This window comes from Pezoporus wallicus, unplaced genomic scaffold, assembly GCF_028554395.1.
Source record: "Pezoporus wallicus isolate ANWC-B61680 ecotype Strahan unplaced genomic scaffold, APGP_CSIRO_Pwel_v1 scaffold_6362, whole genome shotgun sequence".
NCBI classification, from domain to species: domain Eukaryota; kingdom Metazoa; phylum Chordata; class Aves; order Psittaciformes; family Psittacidae; genus Pezoporus; species Pezoporus wallicus.
Window position 1 is genome coordinate 9,480,500 of NW_026637663.1, and position 24,374 is coordinate 9,504,873.

At 38.6% G+C, this 24,374-nt stretch overlaps 1 protein-coding gene across 5 annotated transcripts in view; it reads right to left on the reverse strand.

Moving 5' to 3' along the window:
- The window catches only part of SIPA1L2 (signal induced proliferation associated 1 like 2), a 146,543-nt gene that overhangs the window by 95,037 nt on the left and 27,132 nt on the right, over window positions 1–24,374 (reverse strand). For all 5 annotated transcript variants that reach the window (XR_008971907.1, XM_057407044.1, XM_057407047.1 and 2 more), the window contains exon 2: window positions 23,295–23,364. The gene's annotated coding sequence lies outside the window, so the exon portion shown is untranslated. The remainder of the gene's footprint in view (window positions 1–23,294; window positions 23,365–24,374) is intronic.

Consider the following 24,374-nt stretch of genomic DNA (forward strand, 5'->3'; position numbering starts at 1 on the left):
AAGTTAGTTCATTTCTAGAGGGGGGGAAATAAGATCTTAAATCCACTTCATTATTAAAATTCTCCTCTACTTCAATAATCTCACCCATCATAAAAGTAGACAACAACAAAAAAAAAGAAAACAACCCTAAGAGAACATGCCTTCCCAGGAGACCTGCGTGGCTAAATAGGGAATTGCTGGGTATGCTCAAGTGGAAGAGGAGAGTTTACAGGTCATGGAAGGCCTGGCCACTTGGGAGGAATATAAGGCTGCTGCTAGAGGATGTAGGAAGGCAGCTAGGATCACTAAGGCCTCCTTAGAATTAAACCTGGCAAGAAGGGTCAAGGACAGCAAAAAGAGCTTTTTCAAATACATGGCAGACAAAACTAACACCAGAGGCAATGTAGGCCCACTGATGAACGGGATGGGTGCCCTGGTGACAGAAGATACAGAGATGGCAGAGTTACTGAATGCCTTCTTTGTCTCTGTCTACTCTGCTGCAGGAAGTCCTGAAGAGCCCTGTACCCCTGAGACCTTAGATGAAGTCAGGTCGACGGAGCAGTTTGCCTTAGTCGATGAGGAATGGGTTAGAGAACAGTTGAGCAATCTGGACATCCATAAATCCATGGGTCCAGATGGGATGCAACTGCGGGTGCTGAGGGAACTGGCGGAAGTCATTGCTAGACCACCCTCCATCATCTTTACCAAGTCTTGGGAAACGGGAGAGGTGCCTGAGGACTGGAGGAAAGCAAATGTCACTCCAGTCCTCAAAAAGGGCAAGAAGGAGGACCCAGGTAACTACAGACCAGTCAGCCTCACCTCCATCCCTGGGAAAGTGATGGAACACCTTATCCTTGGTGCCATCTTAAGGCATATCAAGGATAAGAGGGTTATGAGGGGCAGTCAACATGGCTTCACCAAGGGGAAATCATGTTTGACCAATCTCTTAGCCTTTTATGAGGAAATAACACGGGGGATGGATGATGGCAGAGCGGTGGATGTGGTCTACCTTGACTTCAGCAAAGCATTTGACACAGTCTCCCACAGCATCCTCACGGCTAAATTAAGGAAGTGTGGTCTGGATGATCAGGTAGTGAGGTGGACTGCAAACTGGCTGAAGGAGAGAAGCCAGAGAGTTGTAGTCTATGGGGCTGAGTCTAGTTGGAGGCCTGTAACTAGTGGAGTGCCTTAAGGGTCAGTACTGGGACCAGTATTATTTAATATATTCATCAATGATTTAGATGAGGGAATTGAGTGTACTATCAGCAAGTTTGCTGATGACACTAAGCTGGGAGGAGTGGCTGACACGCCAGAAGGCTGTGCTGCCATCCAGCGAGACCTGGACAGGCTGGAGAGTTGGGCAGGGAGTAACTTGATGAAATATAACAAGGGAAAGTGTAGAGTCCTGCATCTGGGCAGAAACAACCCCAGGTTCCAGTATAGGTTGGGGAACGACCTGTTAGAGAGCAGTGTAGGGGAGAGGGACCTGGGGGTCCTAGTGGACGACAGGATGACCATGAGCCAACACTGTGCCCTTGTGGCCAAGAAGGCCAATGGCATCCTGGAGTGTCGAGAGAGGTTCTCCTTCCCCTCTACTCTGCCCTGGTGAGACCCCATCTGGAATATTGTGCCCAGTTCTGGGCCCCTCAGTTCAAGAAGGACAGGGACCTGCTGGAGAGAGTCCAGGGCAGGGCAACGAAGATAATTAAGGGAGTGGAGCATCTCCCTTATGAGGAAAGACTGAGGGAGCTGGGTCTCCACAGTTTGGAGAAGAGGAGACTGAGGGGTGACCTTATTAGTGTTGTCCTGGGTTCAGCAGTAGCAGTCATGTTTTTTTTTTTTCCTTTGTGTTAACTGGTGCAGTGCTGTGTTTTGACTTCCAGCCTGAGAACAGTGTTGGTGAAGTCGATGTTTTCGGTTGTTGTTAAGTGATGCTTACCCTGACCAAGGACTTTGTGAGGCTCATGCTCTGCCAGGGAGGAGGGGAAGCCGGGAGGAAGCAGAGACGGGGGGCGCCTGACCCGGGCTAGCCAGGGAGGTATTCCATACCACAGCACGTCATGCCCAGGGTGGGGGGTGACTGGGAGTTTCCTGGAAGGACACGGGCTTCCGGGTGGAACTCGTTTTCTTGGCCGGTGGTATTGTATTCTCTTCCCTTGTTATTTTCCCTTATCATTGTTGTAGTTGATAGTAGCGGTGGTGATTTGTGTACATTGGTTGCTGGACTGTTCTTGTCTCAACCCGTGGGAGTTGCACTTTTTTCGATCCTCCTCCCCGTTCCTCCAGGAGTGGGGAAGGGGAGAACCCCGGGGGGGGGACACGGACCTCGATTGTTGTCAGCTCGGCACCACTCACTGGGAGTGAGTGAACAAGTTACCTGACTGGGTTTAAACCACGACAAGTGTATGTAAATATATAAAGGGGGAGTGTCACGAGGATGGAGCCAGGCTCTACTTAGTGGCAAACAATGATAGGACAAGGGGTAATGGGTACAAACGGGAACACAAGAGGTTCCACTTAAACTTGAGAAGAAACTTCTTCTCAGTGAGGGTGACGGAACACTGGAACAGGCTGCCCAGGGAGGTTGTGGAGTCTCCTTCCCTGGAGACATTCAAAACCCGCCTGGACACATTCCTGTGTAACATTATCTAGGTGTTCCTGCTACGGCGGGGGGATTGGACTAGATGATCTTTCGAGGTCCCTTCCAATCTCTAGCATACTGTGATACTGTAATTAATAACGAAACATTGAACATTGCCTATGACAACGGATGGAGTGTTCAAAAAAATCTGAATAGTCTGCTGAGATCTCTCAATACTGAATAGTTTGGTTAAGAGGCACATTTTATGGAAAAAATAGAAATTTAGCTTTGCTTTTGTTTCTTACATTTTCAAGAAAGTACAACAGGAAATAAGTTTTATGCCATGTCATTTCGTAGTAGAATGGCTCTGTTGTCACAGTCCTGAATTATTTTTAGTAGTAATGAAGTGACTGATTAAAGTAAAATTTTAATTAAAAAGAAAATATCAGCATTTATTTTCATAGGGGCTTTTTATGGAAAATATTTTAGCTTGACCTTGGTTCCCATCAAAACATTTTAAAGAAGATATTTTACTATGAGCAGAAATTTCACTTTCTTCTATCCATTCTCTCAAAAGAGCAACATTCCACGTAGACCAAAGAGACACTGAAACCTGTGGCGACCATCATGCACTTAATTCATACAGTCTTACTACATAGAAAAAATACTGTTCTTAAATGTTCAATGTAAATTTGAAAAGCAGGTAACATAATATTAATGAAATACACTAAATATTCAGGTAGTTACCACATAACTTCATACATGACATTTCCAAGCACATTCCATTGAGCCTGGACCACCTGGCACCAAACAATACAGCTTGGACAAAGAGGCGCTTCTCTGAGACAGACAAACTGCAGACTGGTTCTACAGCTTCGTAGAATCACAGTTGTTTTTTGATGAATCAAACTTTTTCATATAATTCCAGATATAAACAGAGGAACAGTAGCTGGAGTGAGAGAGTTGTTAGCAGAATTTGTTCTTCATTTTTCAGCAGTTCACTCAAATTCAGAACTTGATAGCAATAGAAAGTCACTGCCATCTGTTCAGTGATCATTTGTATGCTGGTTTTGGCTGGGGTAAGGCAAATTTTCCTCATAGTAGCTGGTATGGGGCTCTGTTTTGGATTTATGCCCGAAACATTGTTGATAATTCAGGGATGCTTTAGTCACTGCTGAGCAGTGCTTACTTACACAGAGTCAAGGCCTTTTCTTCTCACCCCATCCCACCAGTGAGTGGGCTGGGGCTGCAGAAGAAGCAGGGAGGAGACAGAGCTGGCAGAGCTGACCCCAGCTGTCCCAGGGGATATCCCAGACCATATGGTGTCATGCTCAGAACATAAAGCTGGAGAAAGAGGAAGGAAAGGAGGGACACTTGGAGTGATGGTGTTTATCTTCCCAAGTAACCACTACATGTGATGGAGCCCTGCTGCCCTGGAAATGGCTGGACACCTGCCTGCTGCTGGGAAGTGGTGAATGAATTCCTTTGCTTTGCTCATATGCACAGCTTTTGCTTTACCTATTAAACTGTCTTTATCTCAACCCACGAGTTTTCTCACTTTTACCCCTTCCAATTCTCTCCCCCATACACCAGGGAAGAGTGAGTGAGCAGCTGCTTAGGGCTTACTTGCCAGCTGGGATTAAACCATGACAATTTGGTATCTTATCTAGAATCTTATCTAGAATCAAGCTGCTGTCAGGCTAAGAAAATTGTCATCAATGAAACTCAAAAGCGTCGTAACAGGAAATAATATTGGTTACAGCTTTATGAAAACCTTACTGAACACTTTCTTCTGCTCCCCCTTCAAAAGAAAACAAAACAAAGAAAAAAGATAGCTCAATCATTGTTCCATGGTCCTTTAGTATAAGTTAACGCACATCTCAGAGAACATTCTGGAAGTGTCCAGCTGAGAAAATAAGCCATATATTTTCATTTAAACTGGAAGAAGATAACTGTCTTCAGAATTATAGAGTAGAAAACACATCTTTCAAATATTCTGAGCCAGATCAGCAAGACTTCACTTTCCTAAACTGAAAAGAAGACTTCTTGTTGCATATATGAATTTTCCAGACAAAATCATCATCATGACTGTGGCTAAGGAATGCAGATTCAGTGTATTCCTTCCTGTTAGAGAGATATTAAATATAATGTCTATAAGCCTTTCTTGACTCTTAGCACGACGACAGTGGAGTAAACGGGCATTTTAAAAGCTACAACCGTTAAAATAAGTTTTTACTAATCAGAAATCTTATTTCTTTGCAACACTTTCCCCCATGCCCTACTCTCAGTCTTACCTCTTTCTCTGGATTCTGAAAAAAAAAAACAAAACACAGACCTTGTATGAGGTCACATGCAAGATTATGGTGATATACAAGTCTGTAACTACAAACCATCACAAGTATCTTTCTAACTGTACTGCTTTGTGATAAAGAACCAAAAGGTAAACATTTTGGAAAAATAAATATTGAAATATTGAGTAATTTCATAAACAGTAATTTACCTTTAAATAGATCTCTGAATACTAATAGGAAATAACACTATTAGGAAGTATGGGAAATATAACCATGGCTCACTATTGGTGTGTACACGGAATGTTAATTATAAATTCACATTCATCTGGAATGATTCACTTTCACAGGACAAATTCTGTTTCAACTTTTGCTTTTAAAATTGTGATTCCATAACACCCCATCAAATAAGTCAGACACTGAATTTTGATTTACCAAATTCTGCTCTTTATGTAAATAAAAATGCTCAAATAGAAGGGTATAATTAACTGATCCAAAGTGTTCACACACAAGCATAATAATGCAGTGTAGGCATTGTAAAAATCTGCCTCTGAATTTTATTATTATTGGCCTTGATTTAGCAGAAAGATTTTGGTCAGCCAACACACTGGTTATCATTCATACAGACTGCACAATTCTGGGACAGTTTTTATACAGTGTCAGTGTACACCTTCCTTTTTTTCGGGATATTTGCATTATAGAAACTACAAATTTATTTCAAATTCTGAATTTAGAAAAGAACAATAACATTTGCTAAGTTTACAATTCTTAGAAAGCTCATAATAGATTATAGCAGAAACTATGTATTTGACATATAACCTGAGTAAAATACATTCCTTCTCCTTCTCAATGCATACCCACCTACTTGATCAGTAAAATCACCAGAGTATTTTTCCCCAAAATTCAGGACATTATCAAATAAATCCTATTTTCCTTATAGTCTAGAGAAATATTTTCCCCTAAACCAAACTCTGACAGCATATTTGTCAGCAAATTATAAATTGCTGCAAAAGGTCTCAGCTATTTGTGTCAACATTATGTATCACCCTTTAAGAAAAGTATTCTTATGTATGTAATTCATAAAGCATTTTCTACAGAATCTCTCAGCTTTTTTTACGTTTTTAAGCAAATAAATGTACATAAGAATAATTAAAAAAAAAAAAAAACAAGCAACCAAGGCAATTAAAGATGCACTAGAATATCCATCCAATAAGTTAATATTTATTTCCACTGACATGAATAAAGCATGATCTTGCACGACTACAAAAGCTGTCTTTTGTAATGCAAAAGGCAATAAAATCAAAATAGTCAGGGCCTTACTATCAGTTGTGATAAATTATTTTTCACTTAAATAACAAAAAAATCCAGCCCCAAAGATATCCAGAGTTTTAGTGAATGCTTATGTTTCTATGCAAGTGCATAGTTCAAAGCATAGGGGTGCAAACTTGCTAAGTAATCATCTAAACACATATTTAGAAAAATTAAAGGCTACTTGCATTTCAAGAAGGTTTGATTCCATGTGGCCTGCATTGGCAGTGACAAATTAGTGAACTGTAGCAGACTGCTCTGAGATTGGTGATGTAGGGGATGCACTAAAACTGTGTTTTAAGGAACCATGTCGTTCCACCTGAAAGAAGGTTGCACAGTTTTTCTTATTAGTCTTATTCAGGAACCTGCTCATATTTTCTCTCCAAAATGTCAAGCCTTGAAGGGCAAAAAAAGTGCCAAAGTCTCATGAGTTGCTGTTTCAGAATATAGCAGCCTTTCATCACATCACTGATTAGGTTGTCCACAGTTCACTAGGAAGATTTCATTGGGCAAATTTATGTTTAAAAGACAAATAACATATATACAGTTTTCCTTTCATTATAGGGATTTATTAATTTACCATAAAAGTGATAGTGTGCATCTGCATGCCATGTTTGCTCCATACAAGAGGAATTCTTTGCCTCTCATGATATAACTCCCATCCATATTTACTACAGTGTTTTCCTTTTAATGCAGGATTCTGAGTCTCTTATTTTTATCTCACATCCTGAGGATGCTGCGTGCTTCTCCGCTTCCTCTCCTCTCTATTTCCATATACTAGGAACCATGTAGTCAACAAATCATATCTGATTCAGGCAACGTTTTGCCTTCTCAGACACTTACATAATGCTCCTTTCACAGAAAACAAGCCAGATAGTTTATGTGTGTTAGGACCATGACACCCTTTGGTCTGGAATTTGATTCCATCACAGATAACAGCTATTCAGGCATAGCTATTCAGAATGTAAACAGACCAATAAGGTAAATTAAGATGCCAGGCAAAACTAGGATGGTAATGGATGTCATCAACCATTTATTTAACTTGCAGGCAATTATGGAGACAGCAAAAGCTAGCAGCTTTGCTAATCACCAACCGAAAGCTCCCACACACCCACATATGCTTTCTGTTTTGCACCCACATCAATTGGTTTCTGCTTACTGGTGCTTAAAGCCACCCTGGAAATTAATCTGACCCCTTGTTCAAAATCATCTGTTGGTAACAAGTGATCTGTCTGGTCCTGGTAAGTTCAGTCTCCTACAACTCTTGAAATCCAAAGAAACATCCTACATAATTGTCTTTCCACAAGCCACTCTCTTCCTCTTTTATAAATATCCTTTTCCTTTCCAAGGTCTACTACCCCGATAGAAGTCCAGGTTTCCAACATAGCATTTAAGCTCAGCTGACTTTAAAAGTATATTTCTGGTTCAGCCTTCTTATCTAGAAATATTCAGGTTCTACTTCATTCTGCAGATTTACTAATAATTTTCTCACCTGAATGCTTTGCCCTCTTTGATGTCACTACTGTTCCTTTACTGTCGCTTTCTTTATCTCTGCATATTCTCTTCTTCTTACTAAAGTATCATTCATCAGTCCTTTCTATTCTACCAAGATGCATCTTTGTGGTATTCAAGACAATCAAATGAGACACTGTACACCACTACTAGCATGCGTTACCTTACTTTCCTCCATCCTTCTTTCCAGAAGGAGCTATGGGACTTCCATAGTTACAGTATTTTGCATGATCATTTAACTGTTGTTTCTTTTCCATTGACTAAGGAGGGTCTGTACCTATGCTCAACATTTAACAATACCATGCATTATACTTGAGTGCTGATCAATCCATCTCCTGTCAAAACCAAGACAAAACAAATATGTACTTCAACTGGCCTTAAAGTAAGCAAATAAGCTACTTCAAATAGCCTAGAGAAAATTCCAAGGAACAGTCACCCAGAGAACACTGTCAGCAGCCCTTCTTCAATTACAAAACCTGACAACCTAGTGAAAAAAATCAGAAGACACAAATAAGATCTTACAGATCCCAAATTACACTATTTCAGTATAGATAAATTGAGACATTAATATGAAAAACAATGTACACTAGCCTGTAGTACTACATCACAATTTTTTAAACTAAAATTATTTTTTAAAATCTATTTCACTTTTCAGCTATTATTTTTAGAGGAAATATTAAAAATATTTAGCCTTTGATTAAAAAATACTAATAACAAAATACTTCAGAAATTGATTAAAGCCACATGAAAGTGTTCAATTAATGTTTCAGTTTAAACACTAAGATTACTATGTAAAAACCTCACAGATGCATAGTGAAGCCACAAAACACTTTGAGCAAATGGAACATAATACCTGTATCAAGAGAATAACTGAAATAACTGTTCTTGATCAAAGTACGTTATGAATGCAAGAACGAATCCTGAAGATGAAATGGAAATGCTGTATTATTTTGCCACATCTCCCAGGAAGACAGGCTGAGGAAGTTGGGGTTGTTCAGTCTGGAGAAGAGAAGGCTGCATGGAGACCTCATAGCAGCCTTCCAGTATCTGAAAGGGGCTATAAGGATGCTGGAGAGGGACTCTTCATTAGGGACTGTAGTGACAGGACAAGGGGTAACGGGTTAAAACCTAAACAGGGGAAGTTTAGGTTGGATATAAGAAGGAAATTCTTTACTGTGAGGGTGGTGAGGCACTGGAATAGGTTGCCCAGGGAGGTTGTGAATGCTCCATCCCTGGCAGTGTTCAAGGCCAGGTTGGGTGAGGCCTTGGGTGATATGATTTAGCATAAGGTGTCCCTGCCCACGACAGGGGGGTTGGAACTTAATGATCTTAAGGTCCTTTCCAACCCTAATGATTCTATGATTCTATGATTTAACAAAAAGGAGCAATGTGTTTTTTCTTGCTAAAGACACTTCAGAAATAACTTTTAATAACAAAGACTAGATTTAGTGTTCCAGACAAAACAAATCTTCTACTGGTTAAATGAAAAGTGGAGCTGTGTCTATGCTTACTGTTAAAACATAAGAGAAATGACTAAAACATAAGAGAAATAAAGGCCTATCAATTCATGAGTCAATCAGTTCTTCCATTCTGATAATCAATATGGAAATCCTAAAATAGTTGAAACTAAGCCAAATATTATACCTCACCATTAAACGTCAGTTAGATAGAACAAACAAAATTAGTCTTAGCAAGAGGCAGCAGACCGTCTTTATAGCCTTTGCAAAAAATCACAAGCAAATCTATAGACAAATTTCTCAGGTAGAATACAGACCCTTCCCCATTTGCCTTGTTTGATAACCCACCCCAATTTCAGATGAAAATGTCTTTCCTATTTGAATGGACTCATTCTAATACCACTGCACATAAGGGACCTTCTTGTATGCAGGAACCAATCAAGGGAGAATTCTAGAAGTGAAACATTCTTTACTGCTGCGTTTTCACCAAGAACATAATTTCCTTCAAAGACTGTATAAGCAGCTAACATTATGGCTGCTGTAAGGCCATGCACATTGCCCGACATACCTGTCAACTCACCTAATGTAAAGTAATGAATCCATCTAATTCCCTTCCAACTACGTAAACTAGGGCAAGTTATTTAAACTAACTAAAACTAACTAAATTAAACAGTTAACTTTTAAAAAATGCATCAGGAGTTTAACGTTGTCTTACAGCATTATTAGAACTTTCTACGAAGACAAAAATGATTAATAACTGAAAACCAATAAATGGGTCCTCTAAATGCAACAATTCTTTTCATATTTGGTGCTCAAACAAGATATAACTTGAAAGAGTATTTGTTGAATTTCTTAATTTTTAATATATTTTAATAAACCAGCAATATTTGTAAGTTAGAAGAATGCACTTTATTAAAAAACATACATAAAAATGAATTCAATCTACCTATATGTGATTAATTGTTCCTACACACACAATGACTCTACATTAGAACGCAACAGAATTCAATACACCATGAAAACTGCTTTGCGCATAAAAAAAAGTTGGGTAAAACTACTATAGTAGCATATTGTGTTTAAGCTAAACAAGACAGGCATTATATCCATTGAACTCTATAGAACCCCACTGACAGTGTGAAGTGACAAGGGAAAGAGTGCACATTAACATAAAAATTCTGAGTCCGCTGGAGAAAAGCAGCTTTGTGGAAGGCTGTAGAACTGAAGTACAAATAGAGAAAAAAATTCCAGAGCAGCCACACATTACAACACGGTAACTATGCTCCTACCCTGAAATACTCTGAAGGAACTGAATTTGAGTTTGGTTTTTGCTGGTAGTGTTTGTGTTGGGATTTAGTTTGTTCGTGGGGTTTTTCTGTTTGTTTGGCTTTGGGTTTTTTGGGGTGTTCTGTTCCTAGAAAAAGAAGTTATTTTAATTAAGAAAAATTTACTACAGTCTGTCCAATTTGCAGCTTGTTTTCTAAGTAACATTTATAACCATGTATTCCTGTTGTGTTGCAATATGAGAGGCTTGTAAGAAATAAGTTCTCACTTCTCTGCTTAACACAGGGAAATAAATTAAATCTTACTGCAGTAAGTCTATGTCCTGGGTTCAGCAGTAACAGTCATGTTTCTCCTTCATGGTAGCTGGTGCAGTGCTGTGTTTTGACTTCCAGCCTGGGAACAGTGTTGGTGATACCGATGTTTTCAGTTGTTGCTAAGTGATGTTTACCCTGACCAAGGACTTTGTGAGGCTCATGCTCTGCCAGGGAGGAGGGGAAGCCGGAAGGAAGCAGAGACAGGACGCCTGACCCGGGCTAGCCAGGGAGGTATTCCATACCACAGCACGTCATGCCCAGGGTGGGGGTAACTGGGAGTTACCCGGAAGGACACGGGCTCCCGGGTGGGACTCGTTTCTTGGCCGGTGGTGTTGTATTCTCTTCCCTTGTTATTTTCTCTTATCATTGTTGTCATTGGTGGTAGCGGTGGTGATTTGTGTACATTGGTTGCTGGACTGTTCTTGTCTCAACCCGTGGGAGTTGCACTCTTTCGACCCCCCTCCCCATTCCTCTGGGAGCGGGGAAGGGGAGAGCCCCGGGGGCGAGGGGGCTCGATTGCTCTCAGCCCAGCACCACTCACTGGGAGTGAGTGAACAAGCTGTCTGGCTAGGGTTTAAACCACGACAGTCTACAAAACAGAACCTCAGCAATCAACGCCACAATGAACACCAAGCAACTGGCTGCTCTGAAGTGGGGAAGCATTTAAAGGAAAGTTTTCAGATCTCCACTTCATCCTCACCAAATACAGAAACACTTAGAAACCAAAATATTCATGAAACAGGAAAAAAATATATTCCCAGTTTTAGCTATCATCAACATCTAACAATTGTAGAGAGGACAATGGAAATAGATCCCGAGTCTGGGAAATGAACGTGTAGGCAGTACTTTTCTGGAAATGTTTGCTCCCAGAGAAGGAAACTTGACAGGCCACATATGTGGTCAACTGAAAGATTTTTTTAAACATGAACCAAAATCAGATGTCTTCTAATTCAATTAATAAGTAGATTTCATAACCATTGACTAAACAAGGTAGCATGGATGCCTCAGAATAACTGTGAATGACAGCTGCAAAGTTTTGTCCACAGAAGACATATAGACAATTCTATCCTGCCTTTGTAAGGACATCTTTTGTAAGAGAGCACAAGAACTTAAAGTACTCAAACGTAGCTTTCATAGGAGGCAAGGGACAACAGTAAGGCCCCCTTCCGTGCTATGAAAAAAAGTCATTTTACAACATTCTGTAATTTAAACATAGAGAAACATCTGCCTACAATGTGCTCAGCTCTACTTCTGCTGACTAGAGAAGTAAACACAAGTAAAAAACTATTTTAGTAAAATCTTCACTGGTTTAGCAGTGTGCTAAATATAGTTGAAAGAGATGTAAAAAGGGCAGAGCATCAAGGTGGTAACACTTGAATAGAATAATGAAGGTTGCTGTCTGCATGCAAATCAGCACAGTTATCAGGGGTTGAAAGGAGACAGTATATATTCTAGTCAAAGCTGACATTTAGAAGTCAGAAAGAGCAAGGAAGAAAAAATAAAATAAAATCTGTCAGTAAGAAAACATAAGTTATATGTTAACAGTCCAGACATGAAGTTGGAGGAAGGAGGGAAAAAGAGGAAGGAAAAAGTAAACTAACTATAAAGAGAACTACAGGAGAATTTTTTTTTAATAGGATTAGACAATTAAATTAAGCACTAGCAATTAATTCTGATTAAAATCACAATTTCCTTACCAGTGTTTCCCTCCAAGTCTAGGCAACATCCCAGACAAATCAGTTTTACAGTCCTTCTACCCGTGGCCTGAGCAAGACTGGATTGCTTGATCTCTCAGGTTAGGAGGCATAAGAACACATATGCCTAAAATACATACCAGATATAAATGTATGCACCAGTAGGGCCAGAAGGTTTCATGTGCCAACTAAGCTCAGTTTTCTTTAGCAACTAACGTGGATCATGTGCGCATAACCAACGAGGCTCAACTGAAGCAGAAGGGAAGAAGCTGTTTGACAATTATTTTATTATTTTATTATAAGACAATTATTTATTGTCTTATAAAAGACAGGGGAGAGTATTGCATTAGTAAGTGAAACAAAGAGGAAAAAGAATGATAAAGACTCAGAAAAGGGAGCATGTGGATGACGCTTGGGGCACACAGTAGAATGGATATCCCAACAGAATACCCTCTCACACAAGCCCCGCATCACCCATCCACTGAGCTTATAGAGAAACACTGTGGGAGTTAGTATGAAGCACTGATTTCTTTTAGTGAAAGAAATACAAAGAAATTCAGTTTAGTTAAGATTTATTCCTATTTCAATCGGAACCAAAGTAATTAAAAATAAATAAATAAATAAATACCACACACACCCCCCCCCCCAAAAAAAAAAAAAAAATAAAAAAAATTATGGAGGCTTTGCCAGGACTGAACTCTCATTTTATCCCAGCACTCTAAGACTATTATTTCTGACAGGGCTCCACACAAAGGTGTATACCTCACGTGAACCGGAACAAGTCCTTATGTCCATACAGAGTATTTGATTATGTTTCTACAAGATCTTTCTAAGATAGCTGCGTTTATTCAATCTCATTTTAAAACTAACTTTTAAGTTTTAATCTCCTTGAACTAAAAGGAAGATTTCAATTTTTTCTGGATGATAACTTTGAAAGTTCAGAAACTAACTGTATCTCTGCAACAAGCTACTAAACATACCCTGCAACATAGCAGCACTAAAATACTCCCCAAGTTTTCAATTTTTGCTTCAGAAATAGTCACAGGTATAACTTTGCTAGGCCCTATACTTTCTGTAGACTTGCAGCTGTTCTACTGGCAACTGTCATGTTGTTCCTCTGTCATGAATGTATCTGGTTTCAAACTGTGCTTTAGTTCACTTTTGTCAAACCAGGAAACCTGAAGCTTCCAACAATTAAATAATTGCTTCAGTATATGTTCTAGAAACTATGCACACAACACCTCAAAGCAAGCCAAATACACCTAACACAATGGAGAATTCTGTTTTAGTTCCCTGTGTGACCTTAGTAACAAACATACAAAAAAAGGCAAAAAGAAAATAAACATAGAGGTTCAAGACAAAAGAATCTTATTTAATAAAACACACTTGTCAACATAATTCCAGTATGCAGTCTGCCAATTTTTATTGACATTTTCACAGTTACTCCCTAAAAGAGACACTCCGCTACCCCCAGCCAAAAGGAAAAAAAAAACTTAACATTAAATAATAGCTTTCAATTTAACTTTGTAGTTAGATCAATTCTTTACCTTGATACAAAATGTCAATCCCAACAGCTCATTATAGTAGTAATAAACCTATGACACAAGAAGTTTCTTCTCTACCTCATGCAGTGACACCACACTGTAGTAACTTCAAAATCAATCGTGGTCAAATACGCTAACCTGTTTGAGAAGAAGTATTTCGAACACTTATTTCTATTGTTTAGTGCAAGAACACTGTTTCAAAGTCAAAGTATATCAAATGCAAAGTAAGAGAGCCCCAGGATTACCTTACTAAGTCTAAAAGTACCATAAATGCTGGCTGCCCTGGAGATCAAGTTAGCTGAAATGCATACAGCTGTCATATAACCCACACTCCTCCTCCTCCTCAGACAAAGCTACCAACTGCCAAACGTAATCTATTAATTAGCATATGTAAAGCAAAAGGGCTAGACCATGACATCAGTTTATCTGCTCCTTAGAAAACACTTTTGAATTGAACCTGCTGCCCACTCTGCCCTTCAAAACTCTAAAAAAATCTTGCCAAAGAGGAAAAAACAGAAGACGCAAAGAAATCGATTTACAGGTGTATTCTGAATTGCTAAAATAAGTAGGAAATATTTCTATTTATTCTTTTCTTACCAAAAAAAAAAAAAAGTAACACCAAGAGAATTTAAAAAAAAAAAAAAAAAAAAAGAAAAAAAAAAACAACCAAACCCACACACACACAAAAACGAAACAAAAAAAAACCCTCCAACCTACTTTAGGGAAAGATGAAAGCAGTCAAAAAACAAAGTCACATTCTTTGTATCTTGCTTTTAAACATGATGTGATAGGAACATTCATCACTAAGTAAGAGAAATTAAGTGAATTCTGTGAATGCTGCTTTGCAGCCAACTGAAAAATAAAGACAGGCAAAGTAGAAATAGGCAGTCTATATCTAATCTGTCAGTCACCCAAACATAATTAGCTGTTATCATCATTAACAATAATGAAGATCACTTTTCTACAATCTCCAAGAGACAAATGACAAAAGGAAGGATGTCACATACAGAAACGGCTGAACCTCTCCTTTCTTTGAAGGAGACAGTATATATGCTTAACAAAAAGTACAAGAAATGGAAGCATGTGTTCTTGCTCCTATTAGAAATAACTGCTTTGAAAAATGTTTACGAATTTAGTTTATATTTTTGAGAAAACTTTGTTCCTGCAGAGGACTTTGATCCTCAGCATTTGCTGGCATGTAGCCCTGCCCTTCCTGAAGCTGTCCAGAGCAGTTAATGTCACTGGTCTTACAAGATGACAGAGAAATCTCAAGACGTTTGCAGAATAAAATCTTCCTGTTTATTTTTTTAAAGCATGATTCCTTTCCATCCATATCACTTTTTCCCATTTGCAATAAGATGAAACAAAATAACTGTATACAATAGGAAACTAGATGAAGTGGAGGATCTGGGAAAATTCTGTACTCCTTCCCCTCCTCAGGCTGCCATGCATGACGCAGTACACACTCCACTCGTAAGGAGGAATTTGGCAGGGCAGCAAACCAGGTTACTAGGCTAAATGACAAAAGTGAGATGGCAAGATGAAAAAAAACCTGCAAAAAGTCTAATAGCTAAAAGCTACAAAGTATTGTTCATAGCAAATTAATGACTTTTTAGAGGAAGAACAAATAGAGTACTTGTGTGATTTCTAATTTTGAAACTAGATGCTTCCTCACCTCCTGCCCTCTTTACTCCCCCCCATCTTCACAAATGGACAGGGCTCAGAGTGTGCTGGGTTAATAACCAGACCAGGTCAGCCTGCAAGAGATTATTTTAAGCTGGCTACATTTTTTAGATAGGATTGGATGTGACAGGCAACCCAAGAGAAGACCAAATATAACAAGAGGTCATCCGTATCATATTATAGATATTTTAAGACTAAAATTCACTGAAAACAAAAACTTAGACATTCCATAGACAGGATAAAAATATTACAGCACAGCCAGTCTCACGTAATTCAAAGCACTGATAGTTCTCTTTCAGATGATCTGGTCTGACCCTGAAAAAATGCTTCTAAAACCTCATTAAGCCTTTACCACCACCACCCCCTAATGAACTGTTCTTGAAAAAAATTTTTACGTCTATTACCATGCTCCATGAGCTAACTAACCAAGAAATTAACAACCTGAGCATTTTCCCTACAACTTGATTAAAGGAGAGCTGCACGTGACCTTCACTTAATCTTTTTAATTCATAGAATTTATCACTATGTTCTAGCTTTTTACTGCTTGGAAAACACACATCGGTTTCTCACCTTTTCCTATAAATTTTCTGAGTCACACAGAATCACTAAATATCTAAGGTTGGAAGGGACTGCTGGAGATTATCTAGCCCAGCTTTCCTGCTCAAGTTGAGCCAGACAGATTGGCTGCTCTTGGCCATATCCAGTCAGGTTTTAAATATCTTCAAGGACGGAGAATCCACCTTTCCTGAAAGCCTGCTCCCTGTTTAACAACCCTCACAGTAGAAGTCTTTTCATATGTTCAGATGGAATTCCATGTATTTCAGTTTTATGCCCATTGCCCCTTGTCCTGTTACTGAGAACCACTGAAAAGAACCTGGTTCCATCCTCTTTACACCCTCCTGAAGTATTTATACATTGATGAGATCCCCTGAGACTTCTCTGGGCCAGACAGCCCCAGCTCACTTCGTATGAGAGATACTCTGGTTCCTTAACCTTCTTTGTGACCTGCACTGGGTGTTCTTCAGTATGTCCCTCTCTTTCTTGTACTGGGAAACCCAGAACTGGACAATTGCAAGCATGCTCAATGGCAAGACCACTTCCTCCACGCAGTCTGGCAACACTCTTTATCATGCACACCATTAGCCACCTTTACCACAAAGACACATTGCTTGTTCAACTTGCTGCCCACCCAGATCTCCAGATCATTTTCTGCAGTGCTACTTTCCAGACAGTTCACCTCCAGTACGTGCTGGTTCATGGGTTATTTCTCCCCAGCTGTAGGACTTGGCAATTTCCTTTATCGAACTCAGGAGGTTCTTCTCTGCTCATTTCACTGGCCTGCCAAGCTCCTTCTGGATGGCAGCCTGACCCTCTGGGATATCACATACTTCTCCCAGTTTTGTACAACTAGCAAACTTGTTGAGGGCGCACACAGTCCCATCATCTGGATCACTAACGAAGACAACGAATGGTATTGAACCAAGTGTTGGCCCCTAGGGTACACTACTAGTAACTGGCTTCCCACTGGACTGATCACCACCCTCCGAGTCTGGCAGTTCAGCCAGTTTTCAGTCTGTCTCACTGTCCATTTATCAAGGCTATCTCCCCTCACTGACCAAGCCAGCCATCTCATATTAGAAGACTATCAAGATGGATTAAGTGGGATTTTCCCTTTGTGAATTCGTGCTCATTACTCCAAGTCATGTTCTTGTCCTTCATGTATCTGGAAATACCTTCCACGATTACTCGATCTGTCACAGCTCTGTCAAGGCTGATCCATCTTTGGTTTCCAAGATTCTTCTTGAACCTTTGCTTTTCTCCAGTCCTCAGAAACCTTTCCAAATTGCCATGACCTCTCAGAGAAAATCAGAAGTGCCCTTGCACTGACATCAGACAACTCCTTCACTATTCATGGGGGCATCCTACCAAGTCCAACTGACTTCTCTATGCTGTTTGTTTAAATATTGCTTAATCTAATCTTCCTCCACTGAGGATCAACCAATCTTGCTTGCTCCACACTTTCTGGGATTCCTGAAGGCCGGTCTTAGCAGTGAAGACCAAGGTGAGAAACATAGCGAGTACTTCAGCCTTTTCTATGTCCTTTGTTGTCAGATCCCCTACCCCATTCATGAGTGGCTTGTATTTTCCTCAGCATCGCTTCTACTGCTTATATACTTGCAGCAGGTTTTTTGTTGCCCTTCACATCATTCACCAGCTTTAATTCCAGACCGGTTCTGGTTCTCCCTGAACCATTTACAATTCTTGTATTCTTTTAGTTTCTCATCTTTCCCATTCTATTGCATGTTCTGTTTCTCCAGTTTTCCCTGAGAAGTCGCTCCTTCACAGATGCATAGCTCTTCTTTCCAGCCTTCCCACTCATCCTGCACAGTTCTGGTACCAACCAAAACCAAGTTCATATGATATGTTTTTGACCCATTCTTTAGTTTATCTTCAAATATTTGCATTAATCATTAATTATTTCAAATACTTCATTAAAGATCTTTTTCTGCTTGAGCCAGAAACACAGGACTTAATTTAAGATAATTTATTGTAATCCTTCACTTTGTATAAAAGAACAATACGCAACTCATTTTACTGAAATAAATTAGATTACATGAATTAAGAGTTCAAGATAGTGTGCATCCTTCCCCTCTCCCTCCCAACAACTTACTTCCAATTATTTTTATTTGGTTATCAGGGAATTCGTTGCTTCTTCTTATATCTTTTTACTTAGCGCAAGTGGTGCATCTGCCTCTTCCTCAAAGAGAAATTACTGCATTTGCTGAGTATTAGGGAAAGAAGATTTTCCACCAGATTCTCCCAATATTTTGAAATTAGCCATCTCTCTCACTTCTAAGACTCACCACTCTCCGGCTCATGACTCTGGCTCTCCTCTCCTTATACACAACTTGGCAATGCTCCCTCTTTTTTCCCCCATGCCCTCTCCAAATCCACTAGCACAAAACACAAATTAGTAAGCTCTTCCATTTTATTAAGTTGCATGTTAATCCTCTTTGACATCACTGTTGGTGAGCCTCACCAATAATGCATGCCTTCACAAAAGGTCAACTAGTGCTTCTTACTGTTATCTCTGCTATTTAGAGTGATTTGAATGGCTGAGTGTCCCATTACTTTCCAAGCTTCAGTAAGCTAAACGGACAGATCCAGCCAACTAATAAATGTTCCCAGAACCACAGACTTTGTGAAGCACTGTGCAGTGAAACCTAACATGGCACAGGTGGGTTTTTCGGCTGGCTTTCTTTAGGAACCAAAATAGCCCCTTGCCTGAAGTGAAAGTCCTGCTAGATTTATGACAGGGAGGAATCAGACTGAGAAGCCCCGCTCTGCAGATTTTTATGATCTTACAAAAACAACCAACCTATGGCATTAATAGTATTTTGTACTACATGATCTAATAACTTTTTAACAAAACATTGGATCACTTACCCATGACCTTTCCACCCAGGTGACAGCTGAAAGAATTACTATGACTATGAACCACTTCACAACTCAAGAATATAGTACACCATGCCTTGAAAAATAAAGCAGCTCAATATTTTATTTATACCCAAGTATATTTTAATTCTTTTCATAGAAGAAATAAAAGGGTAACAATCTGGAGCTTGAAAAGGGATGTTTGAGAAATCAGACATCATACAGAATTACTGAATACATTACATCACTATTGACAAAAATGGTATGTGCCTATCTGCATTTCTAGCTAGTTATTTTTCACTGACTGGTTTGAGCTAAAATTCCACCACCATACCCTCATCACATCGGCAGTGCTGTACTCTGGGTTCCCGAGTACAAGACAGACAAGGAATTACTGGAGCAAATTCAGCAAAGTGCCACTAGAATGGTTAAGATCAGAGCATCTTTTCCACAAGGAAAGGACAATAACTGAACTTGGCCCTGGCCAATCTTCTCTTGCTGACTATCCTTAAGCAGGGAGGTTGGAGTTCATGATCTCCAGAGGTGCCTGCCCACCTCAGCAATTCTGTGATTTGTCTAATACAGTTCATCTTCTGAAAGCAATTTCCTTAGTACCAAATACATACCATGTTTTCCATGAAAAAGTTGTATCACAATATACATGCATTACTGGATCAAATTTACTGCTATATATTCTTTTCTTGCATTAGTTTCTGAAAATACTGTATGTTTATGCACAAACTACATAGTTATTATACAGGGGTAGATAGAACAATCAACACAAACTCTCAATAGTTAGCTTTTCATTAATGCGCAGAAATACCTAATATTTTAGAAGCAGGTCCTTTTCCAGGTCACAAATATACCACCAAAATATCAAACTTAAAGATAAGTTGTCCCATGTATGTATGTGCCTATACAATAACTATTGGAAATGTGGAAGGAAGAGTGATTCAGGAGCTAGTTGTTCAGTTTATCAGTAGTTAAAAGTGAAGAGGGGTGGACTTATTTTTACCTTTTGTTAAAAATAAAATTAAGTTCTTACAGTCTACAAAATACTCTAGGCTTATACATTTTAAAATTAGGGTTACCAAAACTGCTAATCAGTACCAGTGCTGCCATAACTGTAAGCTATACATTATTTTGGTATAAGTGTTTTAGCAGAATATATGGAACAAAAGCAAACCAAAAATAATTAACCATGTGTTTTTAGTTCATGGATGAGCAAACCAATAGTTTGCTAGTTTCTTCTCCCATCTGTAAACAGCAATATTCCTCATGATACAAACTTCACAAATTACAAAATAAAAAGAATGCACCTCATTAATATATCAGCACATGCTAGACATCTGCAATCCTCATTCTTTTTGCAGCACCATTATATTACAAGCCCTATTTCTTTGAGCCACAGAAAGAGAGCAAAAGATGATTACAAATCCTATTTTTCAGTTTCTTCCAGATTTCTTTAAACAGCTACTATGCCTTGGCTAACCATACAGCCAAAACACAAAGCAATGCAATAACAGAAGTGGTTCTCATGCAATACTAGACTATCACTGTTAAATTCCCATTTACTACATAATTAGCATTATTCAAATGCAGATCTTATCAACAACACATAATCCAAATTATGTTGCAATACTGTCCTCTCAGCCTATTTCTGAAGCAAAACAGTTTATATGAAAAGTAGTAGGTAAGATTTCCCAAGCTATGTTCTAAACTGCCATTAATATAGCAGAGCTCCATCAGGCTCAGTAACACAGGAGTCTGGTGATCTCAGTTCATATTACAGAACATACCATTTATTGAAAAATGTAGACTTAGATGAGACAGGGAAAGAAACTATTAAGTTGATGGGAGCAAAGGCAGCCACTTAAAACCTGATAAACAGTAGCATGTAGCTATTAAGCATCCACCTAGTTTCACTGCTGCAGTAGTGCACAGAGGGGCTCAGGTGGCTGGACAGAAAGTTCAATTTTGTTTCTTGCATTAAAGTATAAGCCAGCCATGCCAAACCACTGGCAAGGAAGGTCAATTGTTCAGACCCTCCTAAATCTATTATCCTTCTATTAAACTGACAAACCTGTACAATCCAAAAGCAGTTATCTTAATTCATACAAATCTCTGAATGCATAATAAATGTGGGGTTTTTTTTTTCTTTCTTTAATCAAATCCTCTTTCAGCATTTTTTTTTTTTCTCCTGGAAACAAAACTAGTTGGAAAGAAAAGTTCTTACTGGTGTCATCAACGTGACATGGACAAAAAACTGCTACAGTGGAAAAATAAAAAGTACAAACTGCATTGTATGTAGAGTATTATAAAGCAGAAATTATCTTCAAGCCTGCATTTGGAACATCTGAGATAGTATGGAATGACAGCCCTATCCTGTATCTTCAACAGCCAGGGATACTTCACATGCAGCTGTTTGTTAGAAATGCTACCCTCTCCCTACTCTATCTCCCATGTTCAGCTGGCCTCTAGTTAGGTAGCTCTATGCTGCAGGTGGCTCTCAATGGGAGGCACTGCATGACTATACCTGGCTCAGTGAGAACAAAATCTATTGCCTCACACTAGATGCAGCCTAGTCAGAAAAGCTGGCCACCACCATGGACATCAGATGCTTGAACAGCAGCTTTTACAAGCTTAGTTTGCCTCCTAGGCAAACATAGCTTAGTGTCGAATTTATAAACAAAGGATTTGGGGACAGTTCCATTAAAAGTAACAACAAAAAGAGAACTAAATATATTCTAGTTTTATTTTCCTGCCCCCAAATAGGTGTATATCAGAAAAAAAAAAACATATAATTTTTGTCAGAAAACAGAAGTTTCTAACCAGCTTCAATAATGATCTTTTCCATTATTCCTATGTTAAAGATCACACAGTAGTGAAGCACTGTGTTTACGTCAGAAGTATTCTGCTTGAAAAGATTGGAAACTAAGAGATTAGGATGAATACAATAAGAACATGAAGTGTAACTTATTTATTTTTTTAATAATGATATACATTTATTGTCTGTTAATATAAATCTTATCTACTCTTAAAAAACCCAACATTTCAGTTGTGATAATCACGAAAAATGCCAAATTTGACTAGTTTCTCAGAATATGAATTTATTTTCTTATGTATAGACGTATATAATACCTTCTTTTTGTGCTTTGTGCAAAAATATAAAAAGACAAAAGAGAAAAAGCAACTACTACAAAAATTAGCAGCCTACCTAAAATGTCTTTGTGTCTGCTTTTAACCCAATTTGATTTCACATGGATCATATCCTAATAATATTAATCTAGGAAGAAAGGAGGTAGAAGGGACTCAGCTTCCAATCTGCCTCCAAATCTGCCCATTACATACAAAGAAGGAACATGAGTACAACAGTTTTTCCTATCATACCCACTGAAGGGTAACTTCAGTGGTAACAGTTAAGTGGAAAAATTTGGAGAGCTTCTCTTAAAAGTTTTCAGCATTTTATTTTCCTACTTTCTCCTACAGCAGCTGCAAAATTGTGAAATCCCTGCACTGTGCTGCAGGGAACATGTCTTCATCAAATGACAGATTATATTAAGTCAAAACGAAGTATTTTTAAACCTGAGCCATACAACAGAACTATAAAGCAATCTAGTTGAACTAGATCAAGAAGTTTGCAGAGTTAGGAGCTATAGGAAGATAACCGCGCCTCTTAATTCCTGTTGCAGAAAAGATCAAGATGTCAGGATTTTGGGCAAGTGTAGGCTCAGCATTTTCTACAAGCAGCCTAACCAGGCCTTACAAAGGACATTCTTTCAGTGTATTATGCTATTTCTGGCCATACTAGCTCTTTTCCAGAGGAAGACTAAGCAAAGAATTTCCAAATCATCAAAATTATGATTTTATTTTGGTCTTATCCAATGCATTAAGGAATGCAATCATCCTTGTGTATAACAGCAGCTGTATAATAAGTATTGCCTCAAAGTGATTGTACCATACTCTTCAATATTAATGAGAGGCAATCTGCCAAGTTACAGGTCGAAAAAAAAGACTGAACTTCACTTGTATGCCAAGCCATATAAATGATTCTCTTATGGGTTTGTTAAGATGCTTTAGAGATCCCAAAGAAATTCAGCTGGCGAGATGTCAAACATCAAGAAAGACAGTAGCACAGCTGCCATTTTATTTAAAAGGTAGGATTATGCTACAAATTGACTAAAAATATATTTGTTACTGGTCAGAAAATATTCTTACCTTTGGCTAGAAGGATTCCCAATGGATGCCAACGAGTCACTTTTTTCTGATATCAGTAAAATGGAGATACCTGCAAGTCAAATAAGAAAGATTTTTATCTTAAGTCTGAAATGAATGCTTGTGTAAAATGATAATCTACTAATTTATACATATAAAAATATCAAGAACAACTCAATGGCTTTAAAATTGCATACACTTTCAGTATAGTGTAACACATATCACACATGCATGTGTTGCAACAGAGAATTTAAAGTTGTCTGTGTAAGTTCCTGACAATAACTGGAAAATGCCTTTGCTGGGGAAGAGGTCATGAACCAGTAGCTGCTGAACCAGACTATTTCATTATGGCTCTGCTTCAAAGGTCATGATAAAGGGTCCACAGCTATTCCTAGAACCATATTATAAAAAACAAGTAGCTGAACAATATTTTCAATCATAAGAATGGGAAAAAAAAAAATCACAAAGTACCATAAAATGTTTTGAGGGAAGACAGTAGTCAGTCAGTTCATAAAAAAAGTTTAGAAACAGTCTATGAGAATTTATGGGATGACTTCCAGCCAATACAATATCTAACACTGCAAACTTTACATTTGACATTTTCACATTTACTTCTGAAGGTAGTAAAAGTATATGTAAAGTAAAAATATTTTATAGAGATCTGTCTGATCAACATACAGAGGTATAAACCATAAATCTATCATGTACTAGTAAGAGGATTTAGCTTTCTATTTTATATCTGTGCTAACACAGTTTCAAAGGGGGTTCATTTTAGCATGACCTCAGATAGTAAAATTTGGCTTGAAAAAACACAATGTTACATTCATATTGAAAGAAAGGAAAAAGAAAACACACACAGCAGGAACAGATGTTATTTCCTGTACTAAATCACCACCAGAGGGGTAAAAATAATTATAGTATTTTACAGAATAGTGCATACAATGGAAAAGAACACAAAGCCTCAAAATCCTAAATCAACTGCAAATCTAGGTATTGCAGACACCAGTAACATAAACAAACAAAAAGCCCATACACATGGAATTATCCTCATTTTAGGCCTAGCCAAAACTAGGCAGCTACTTA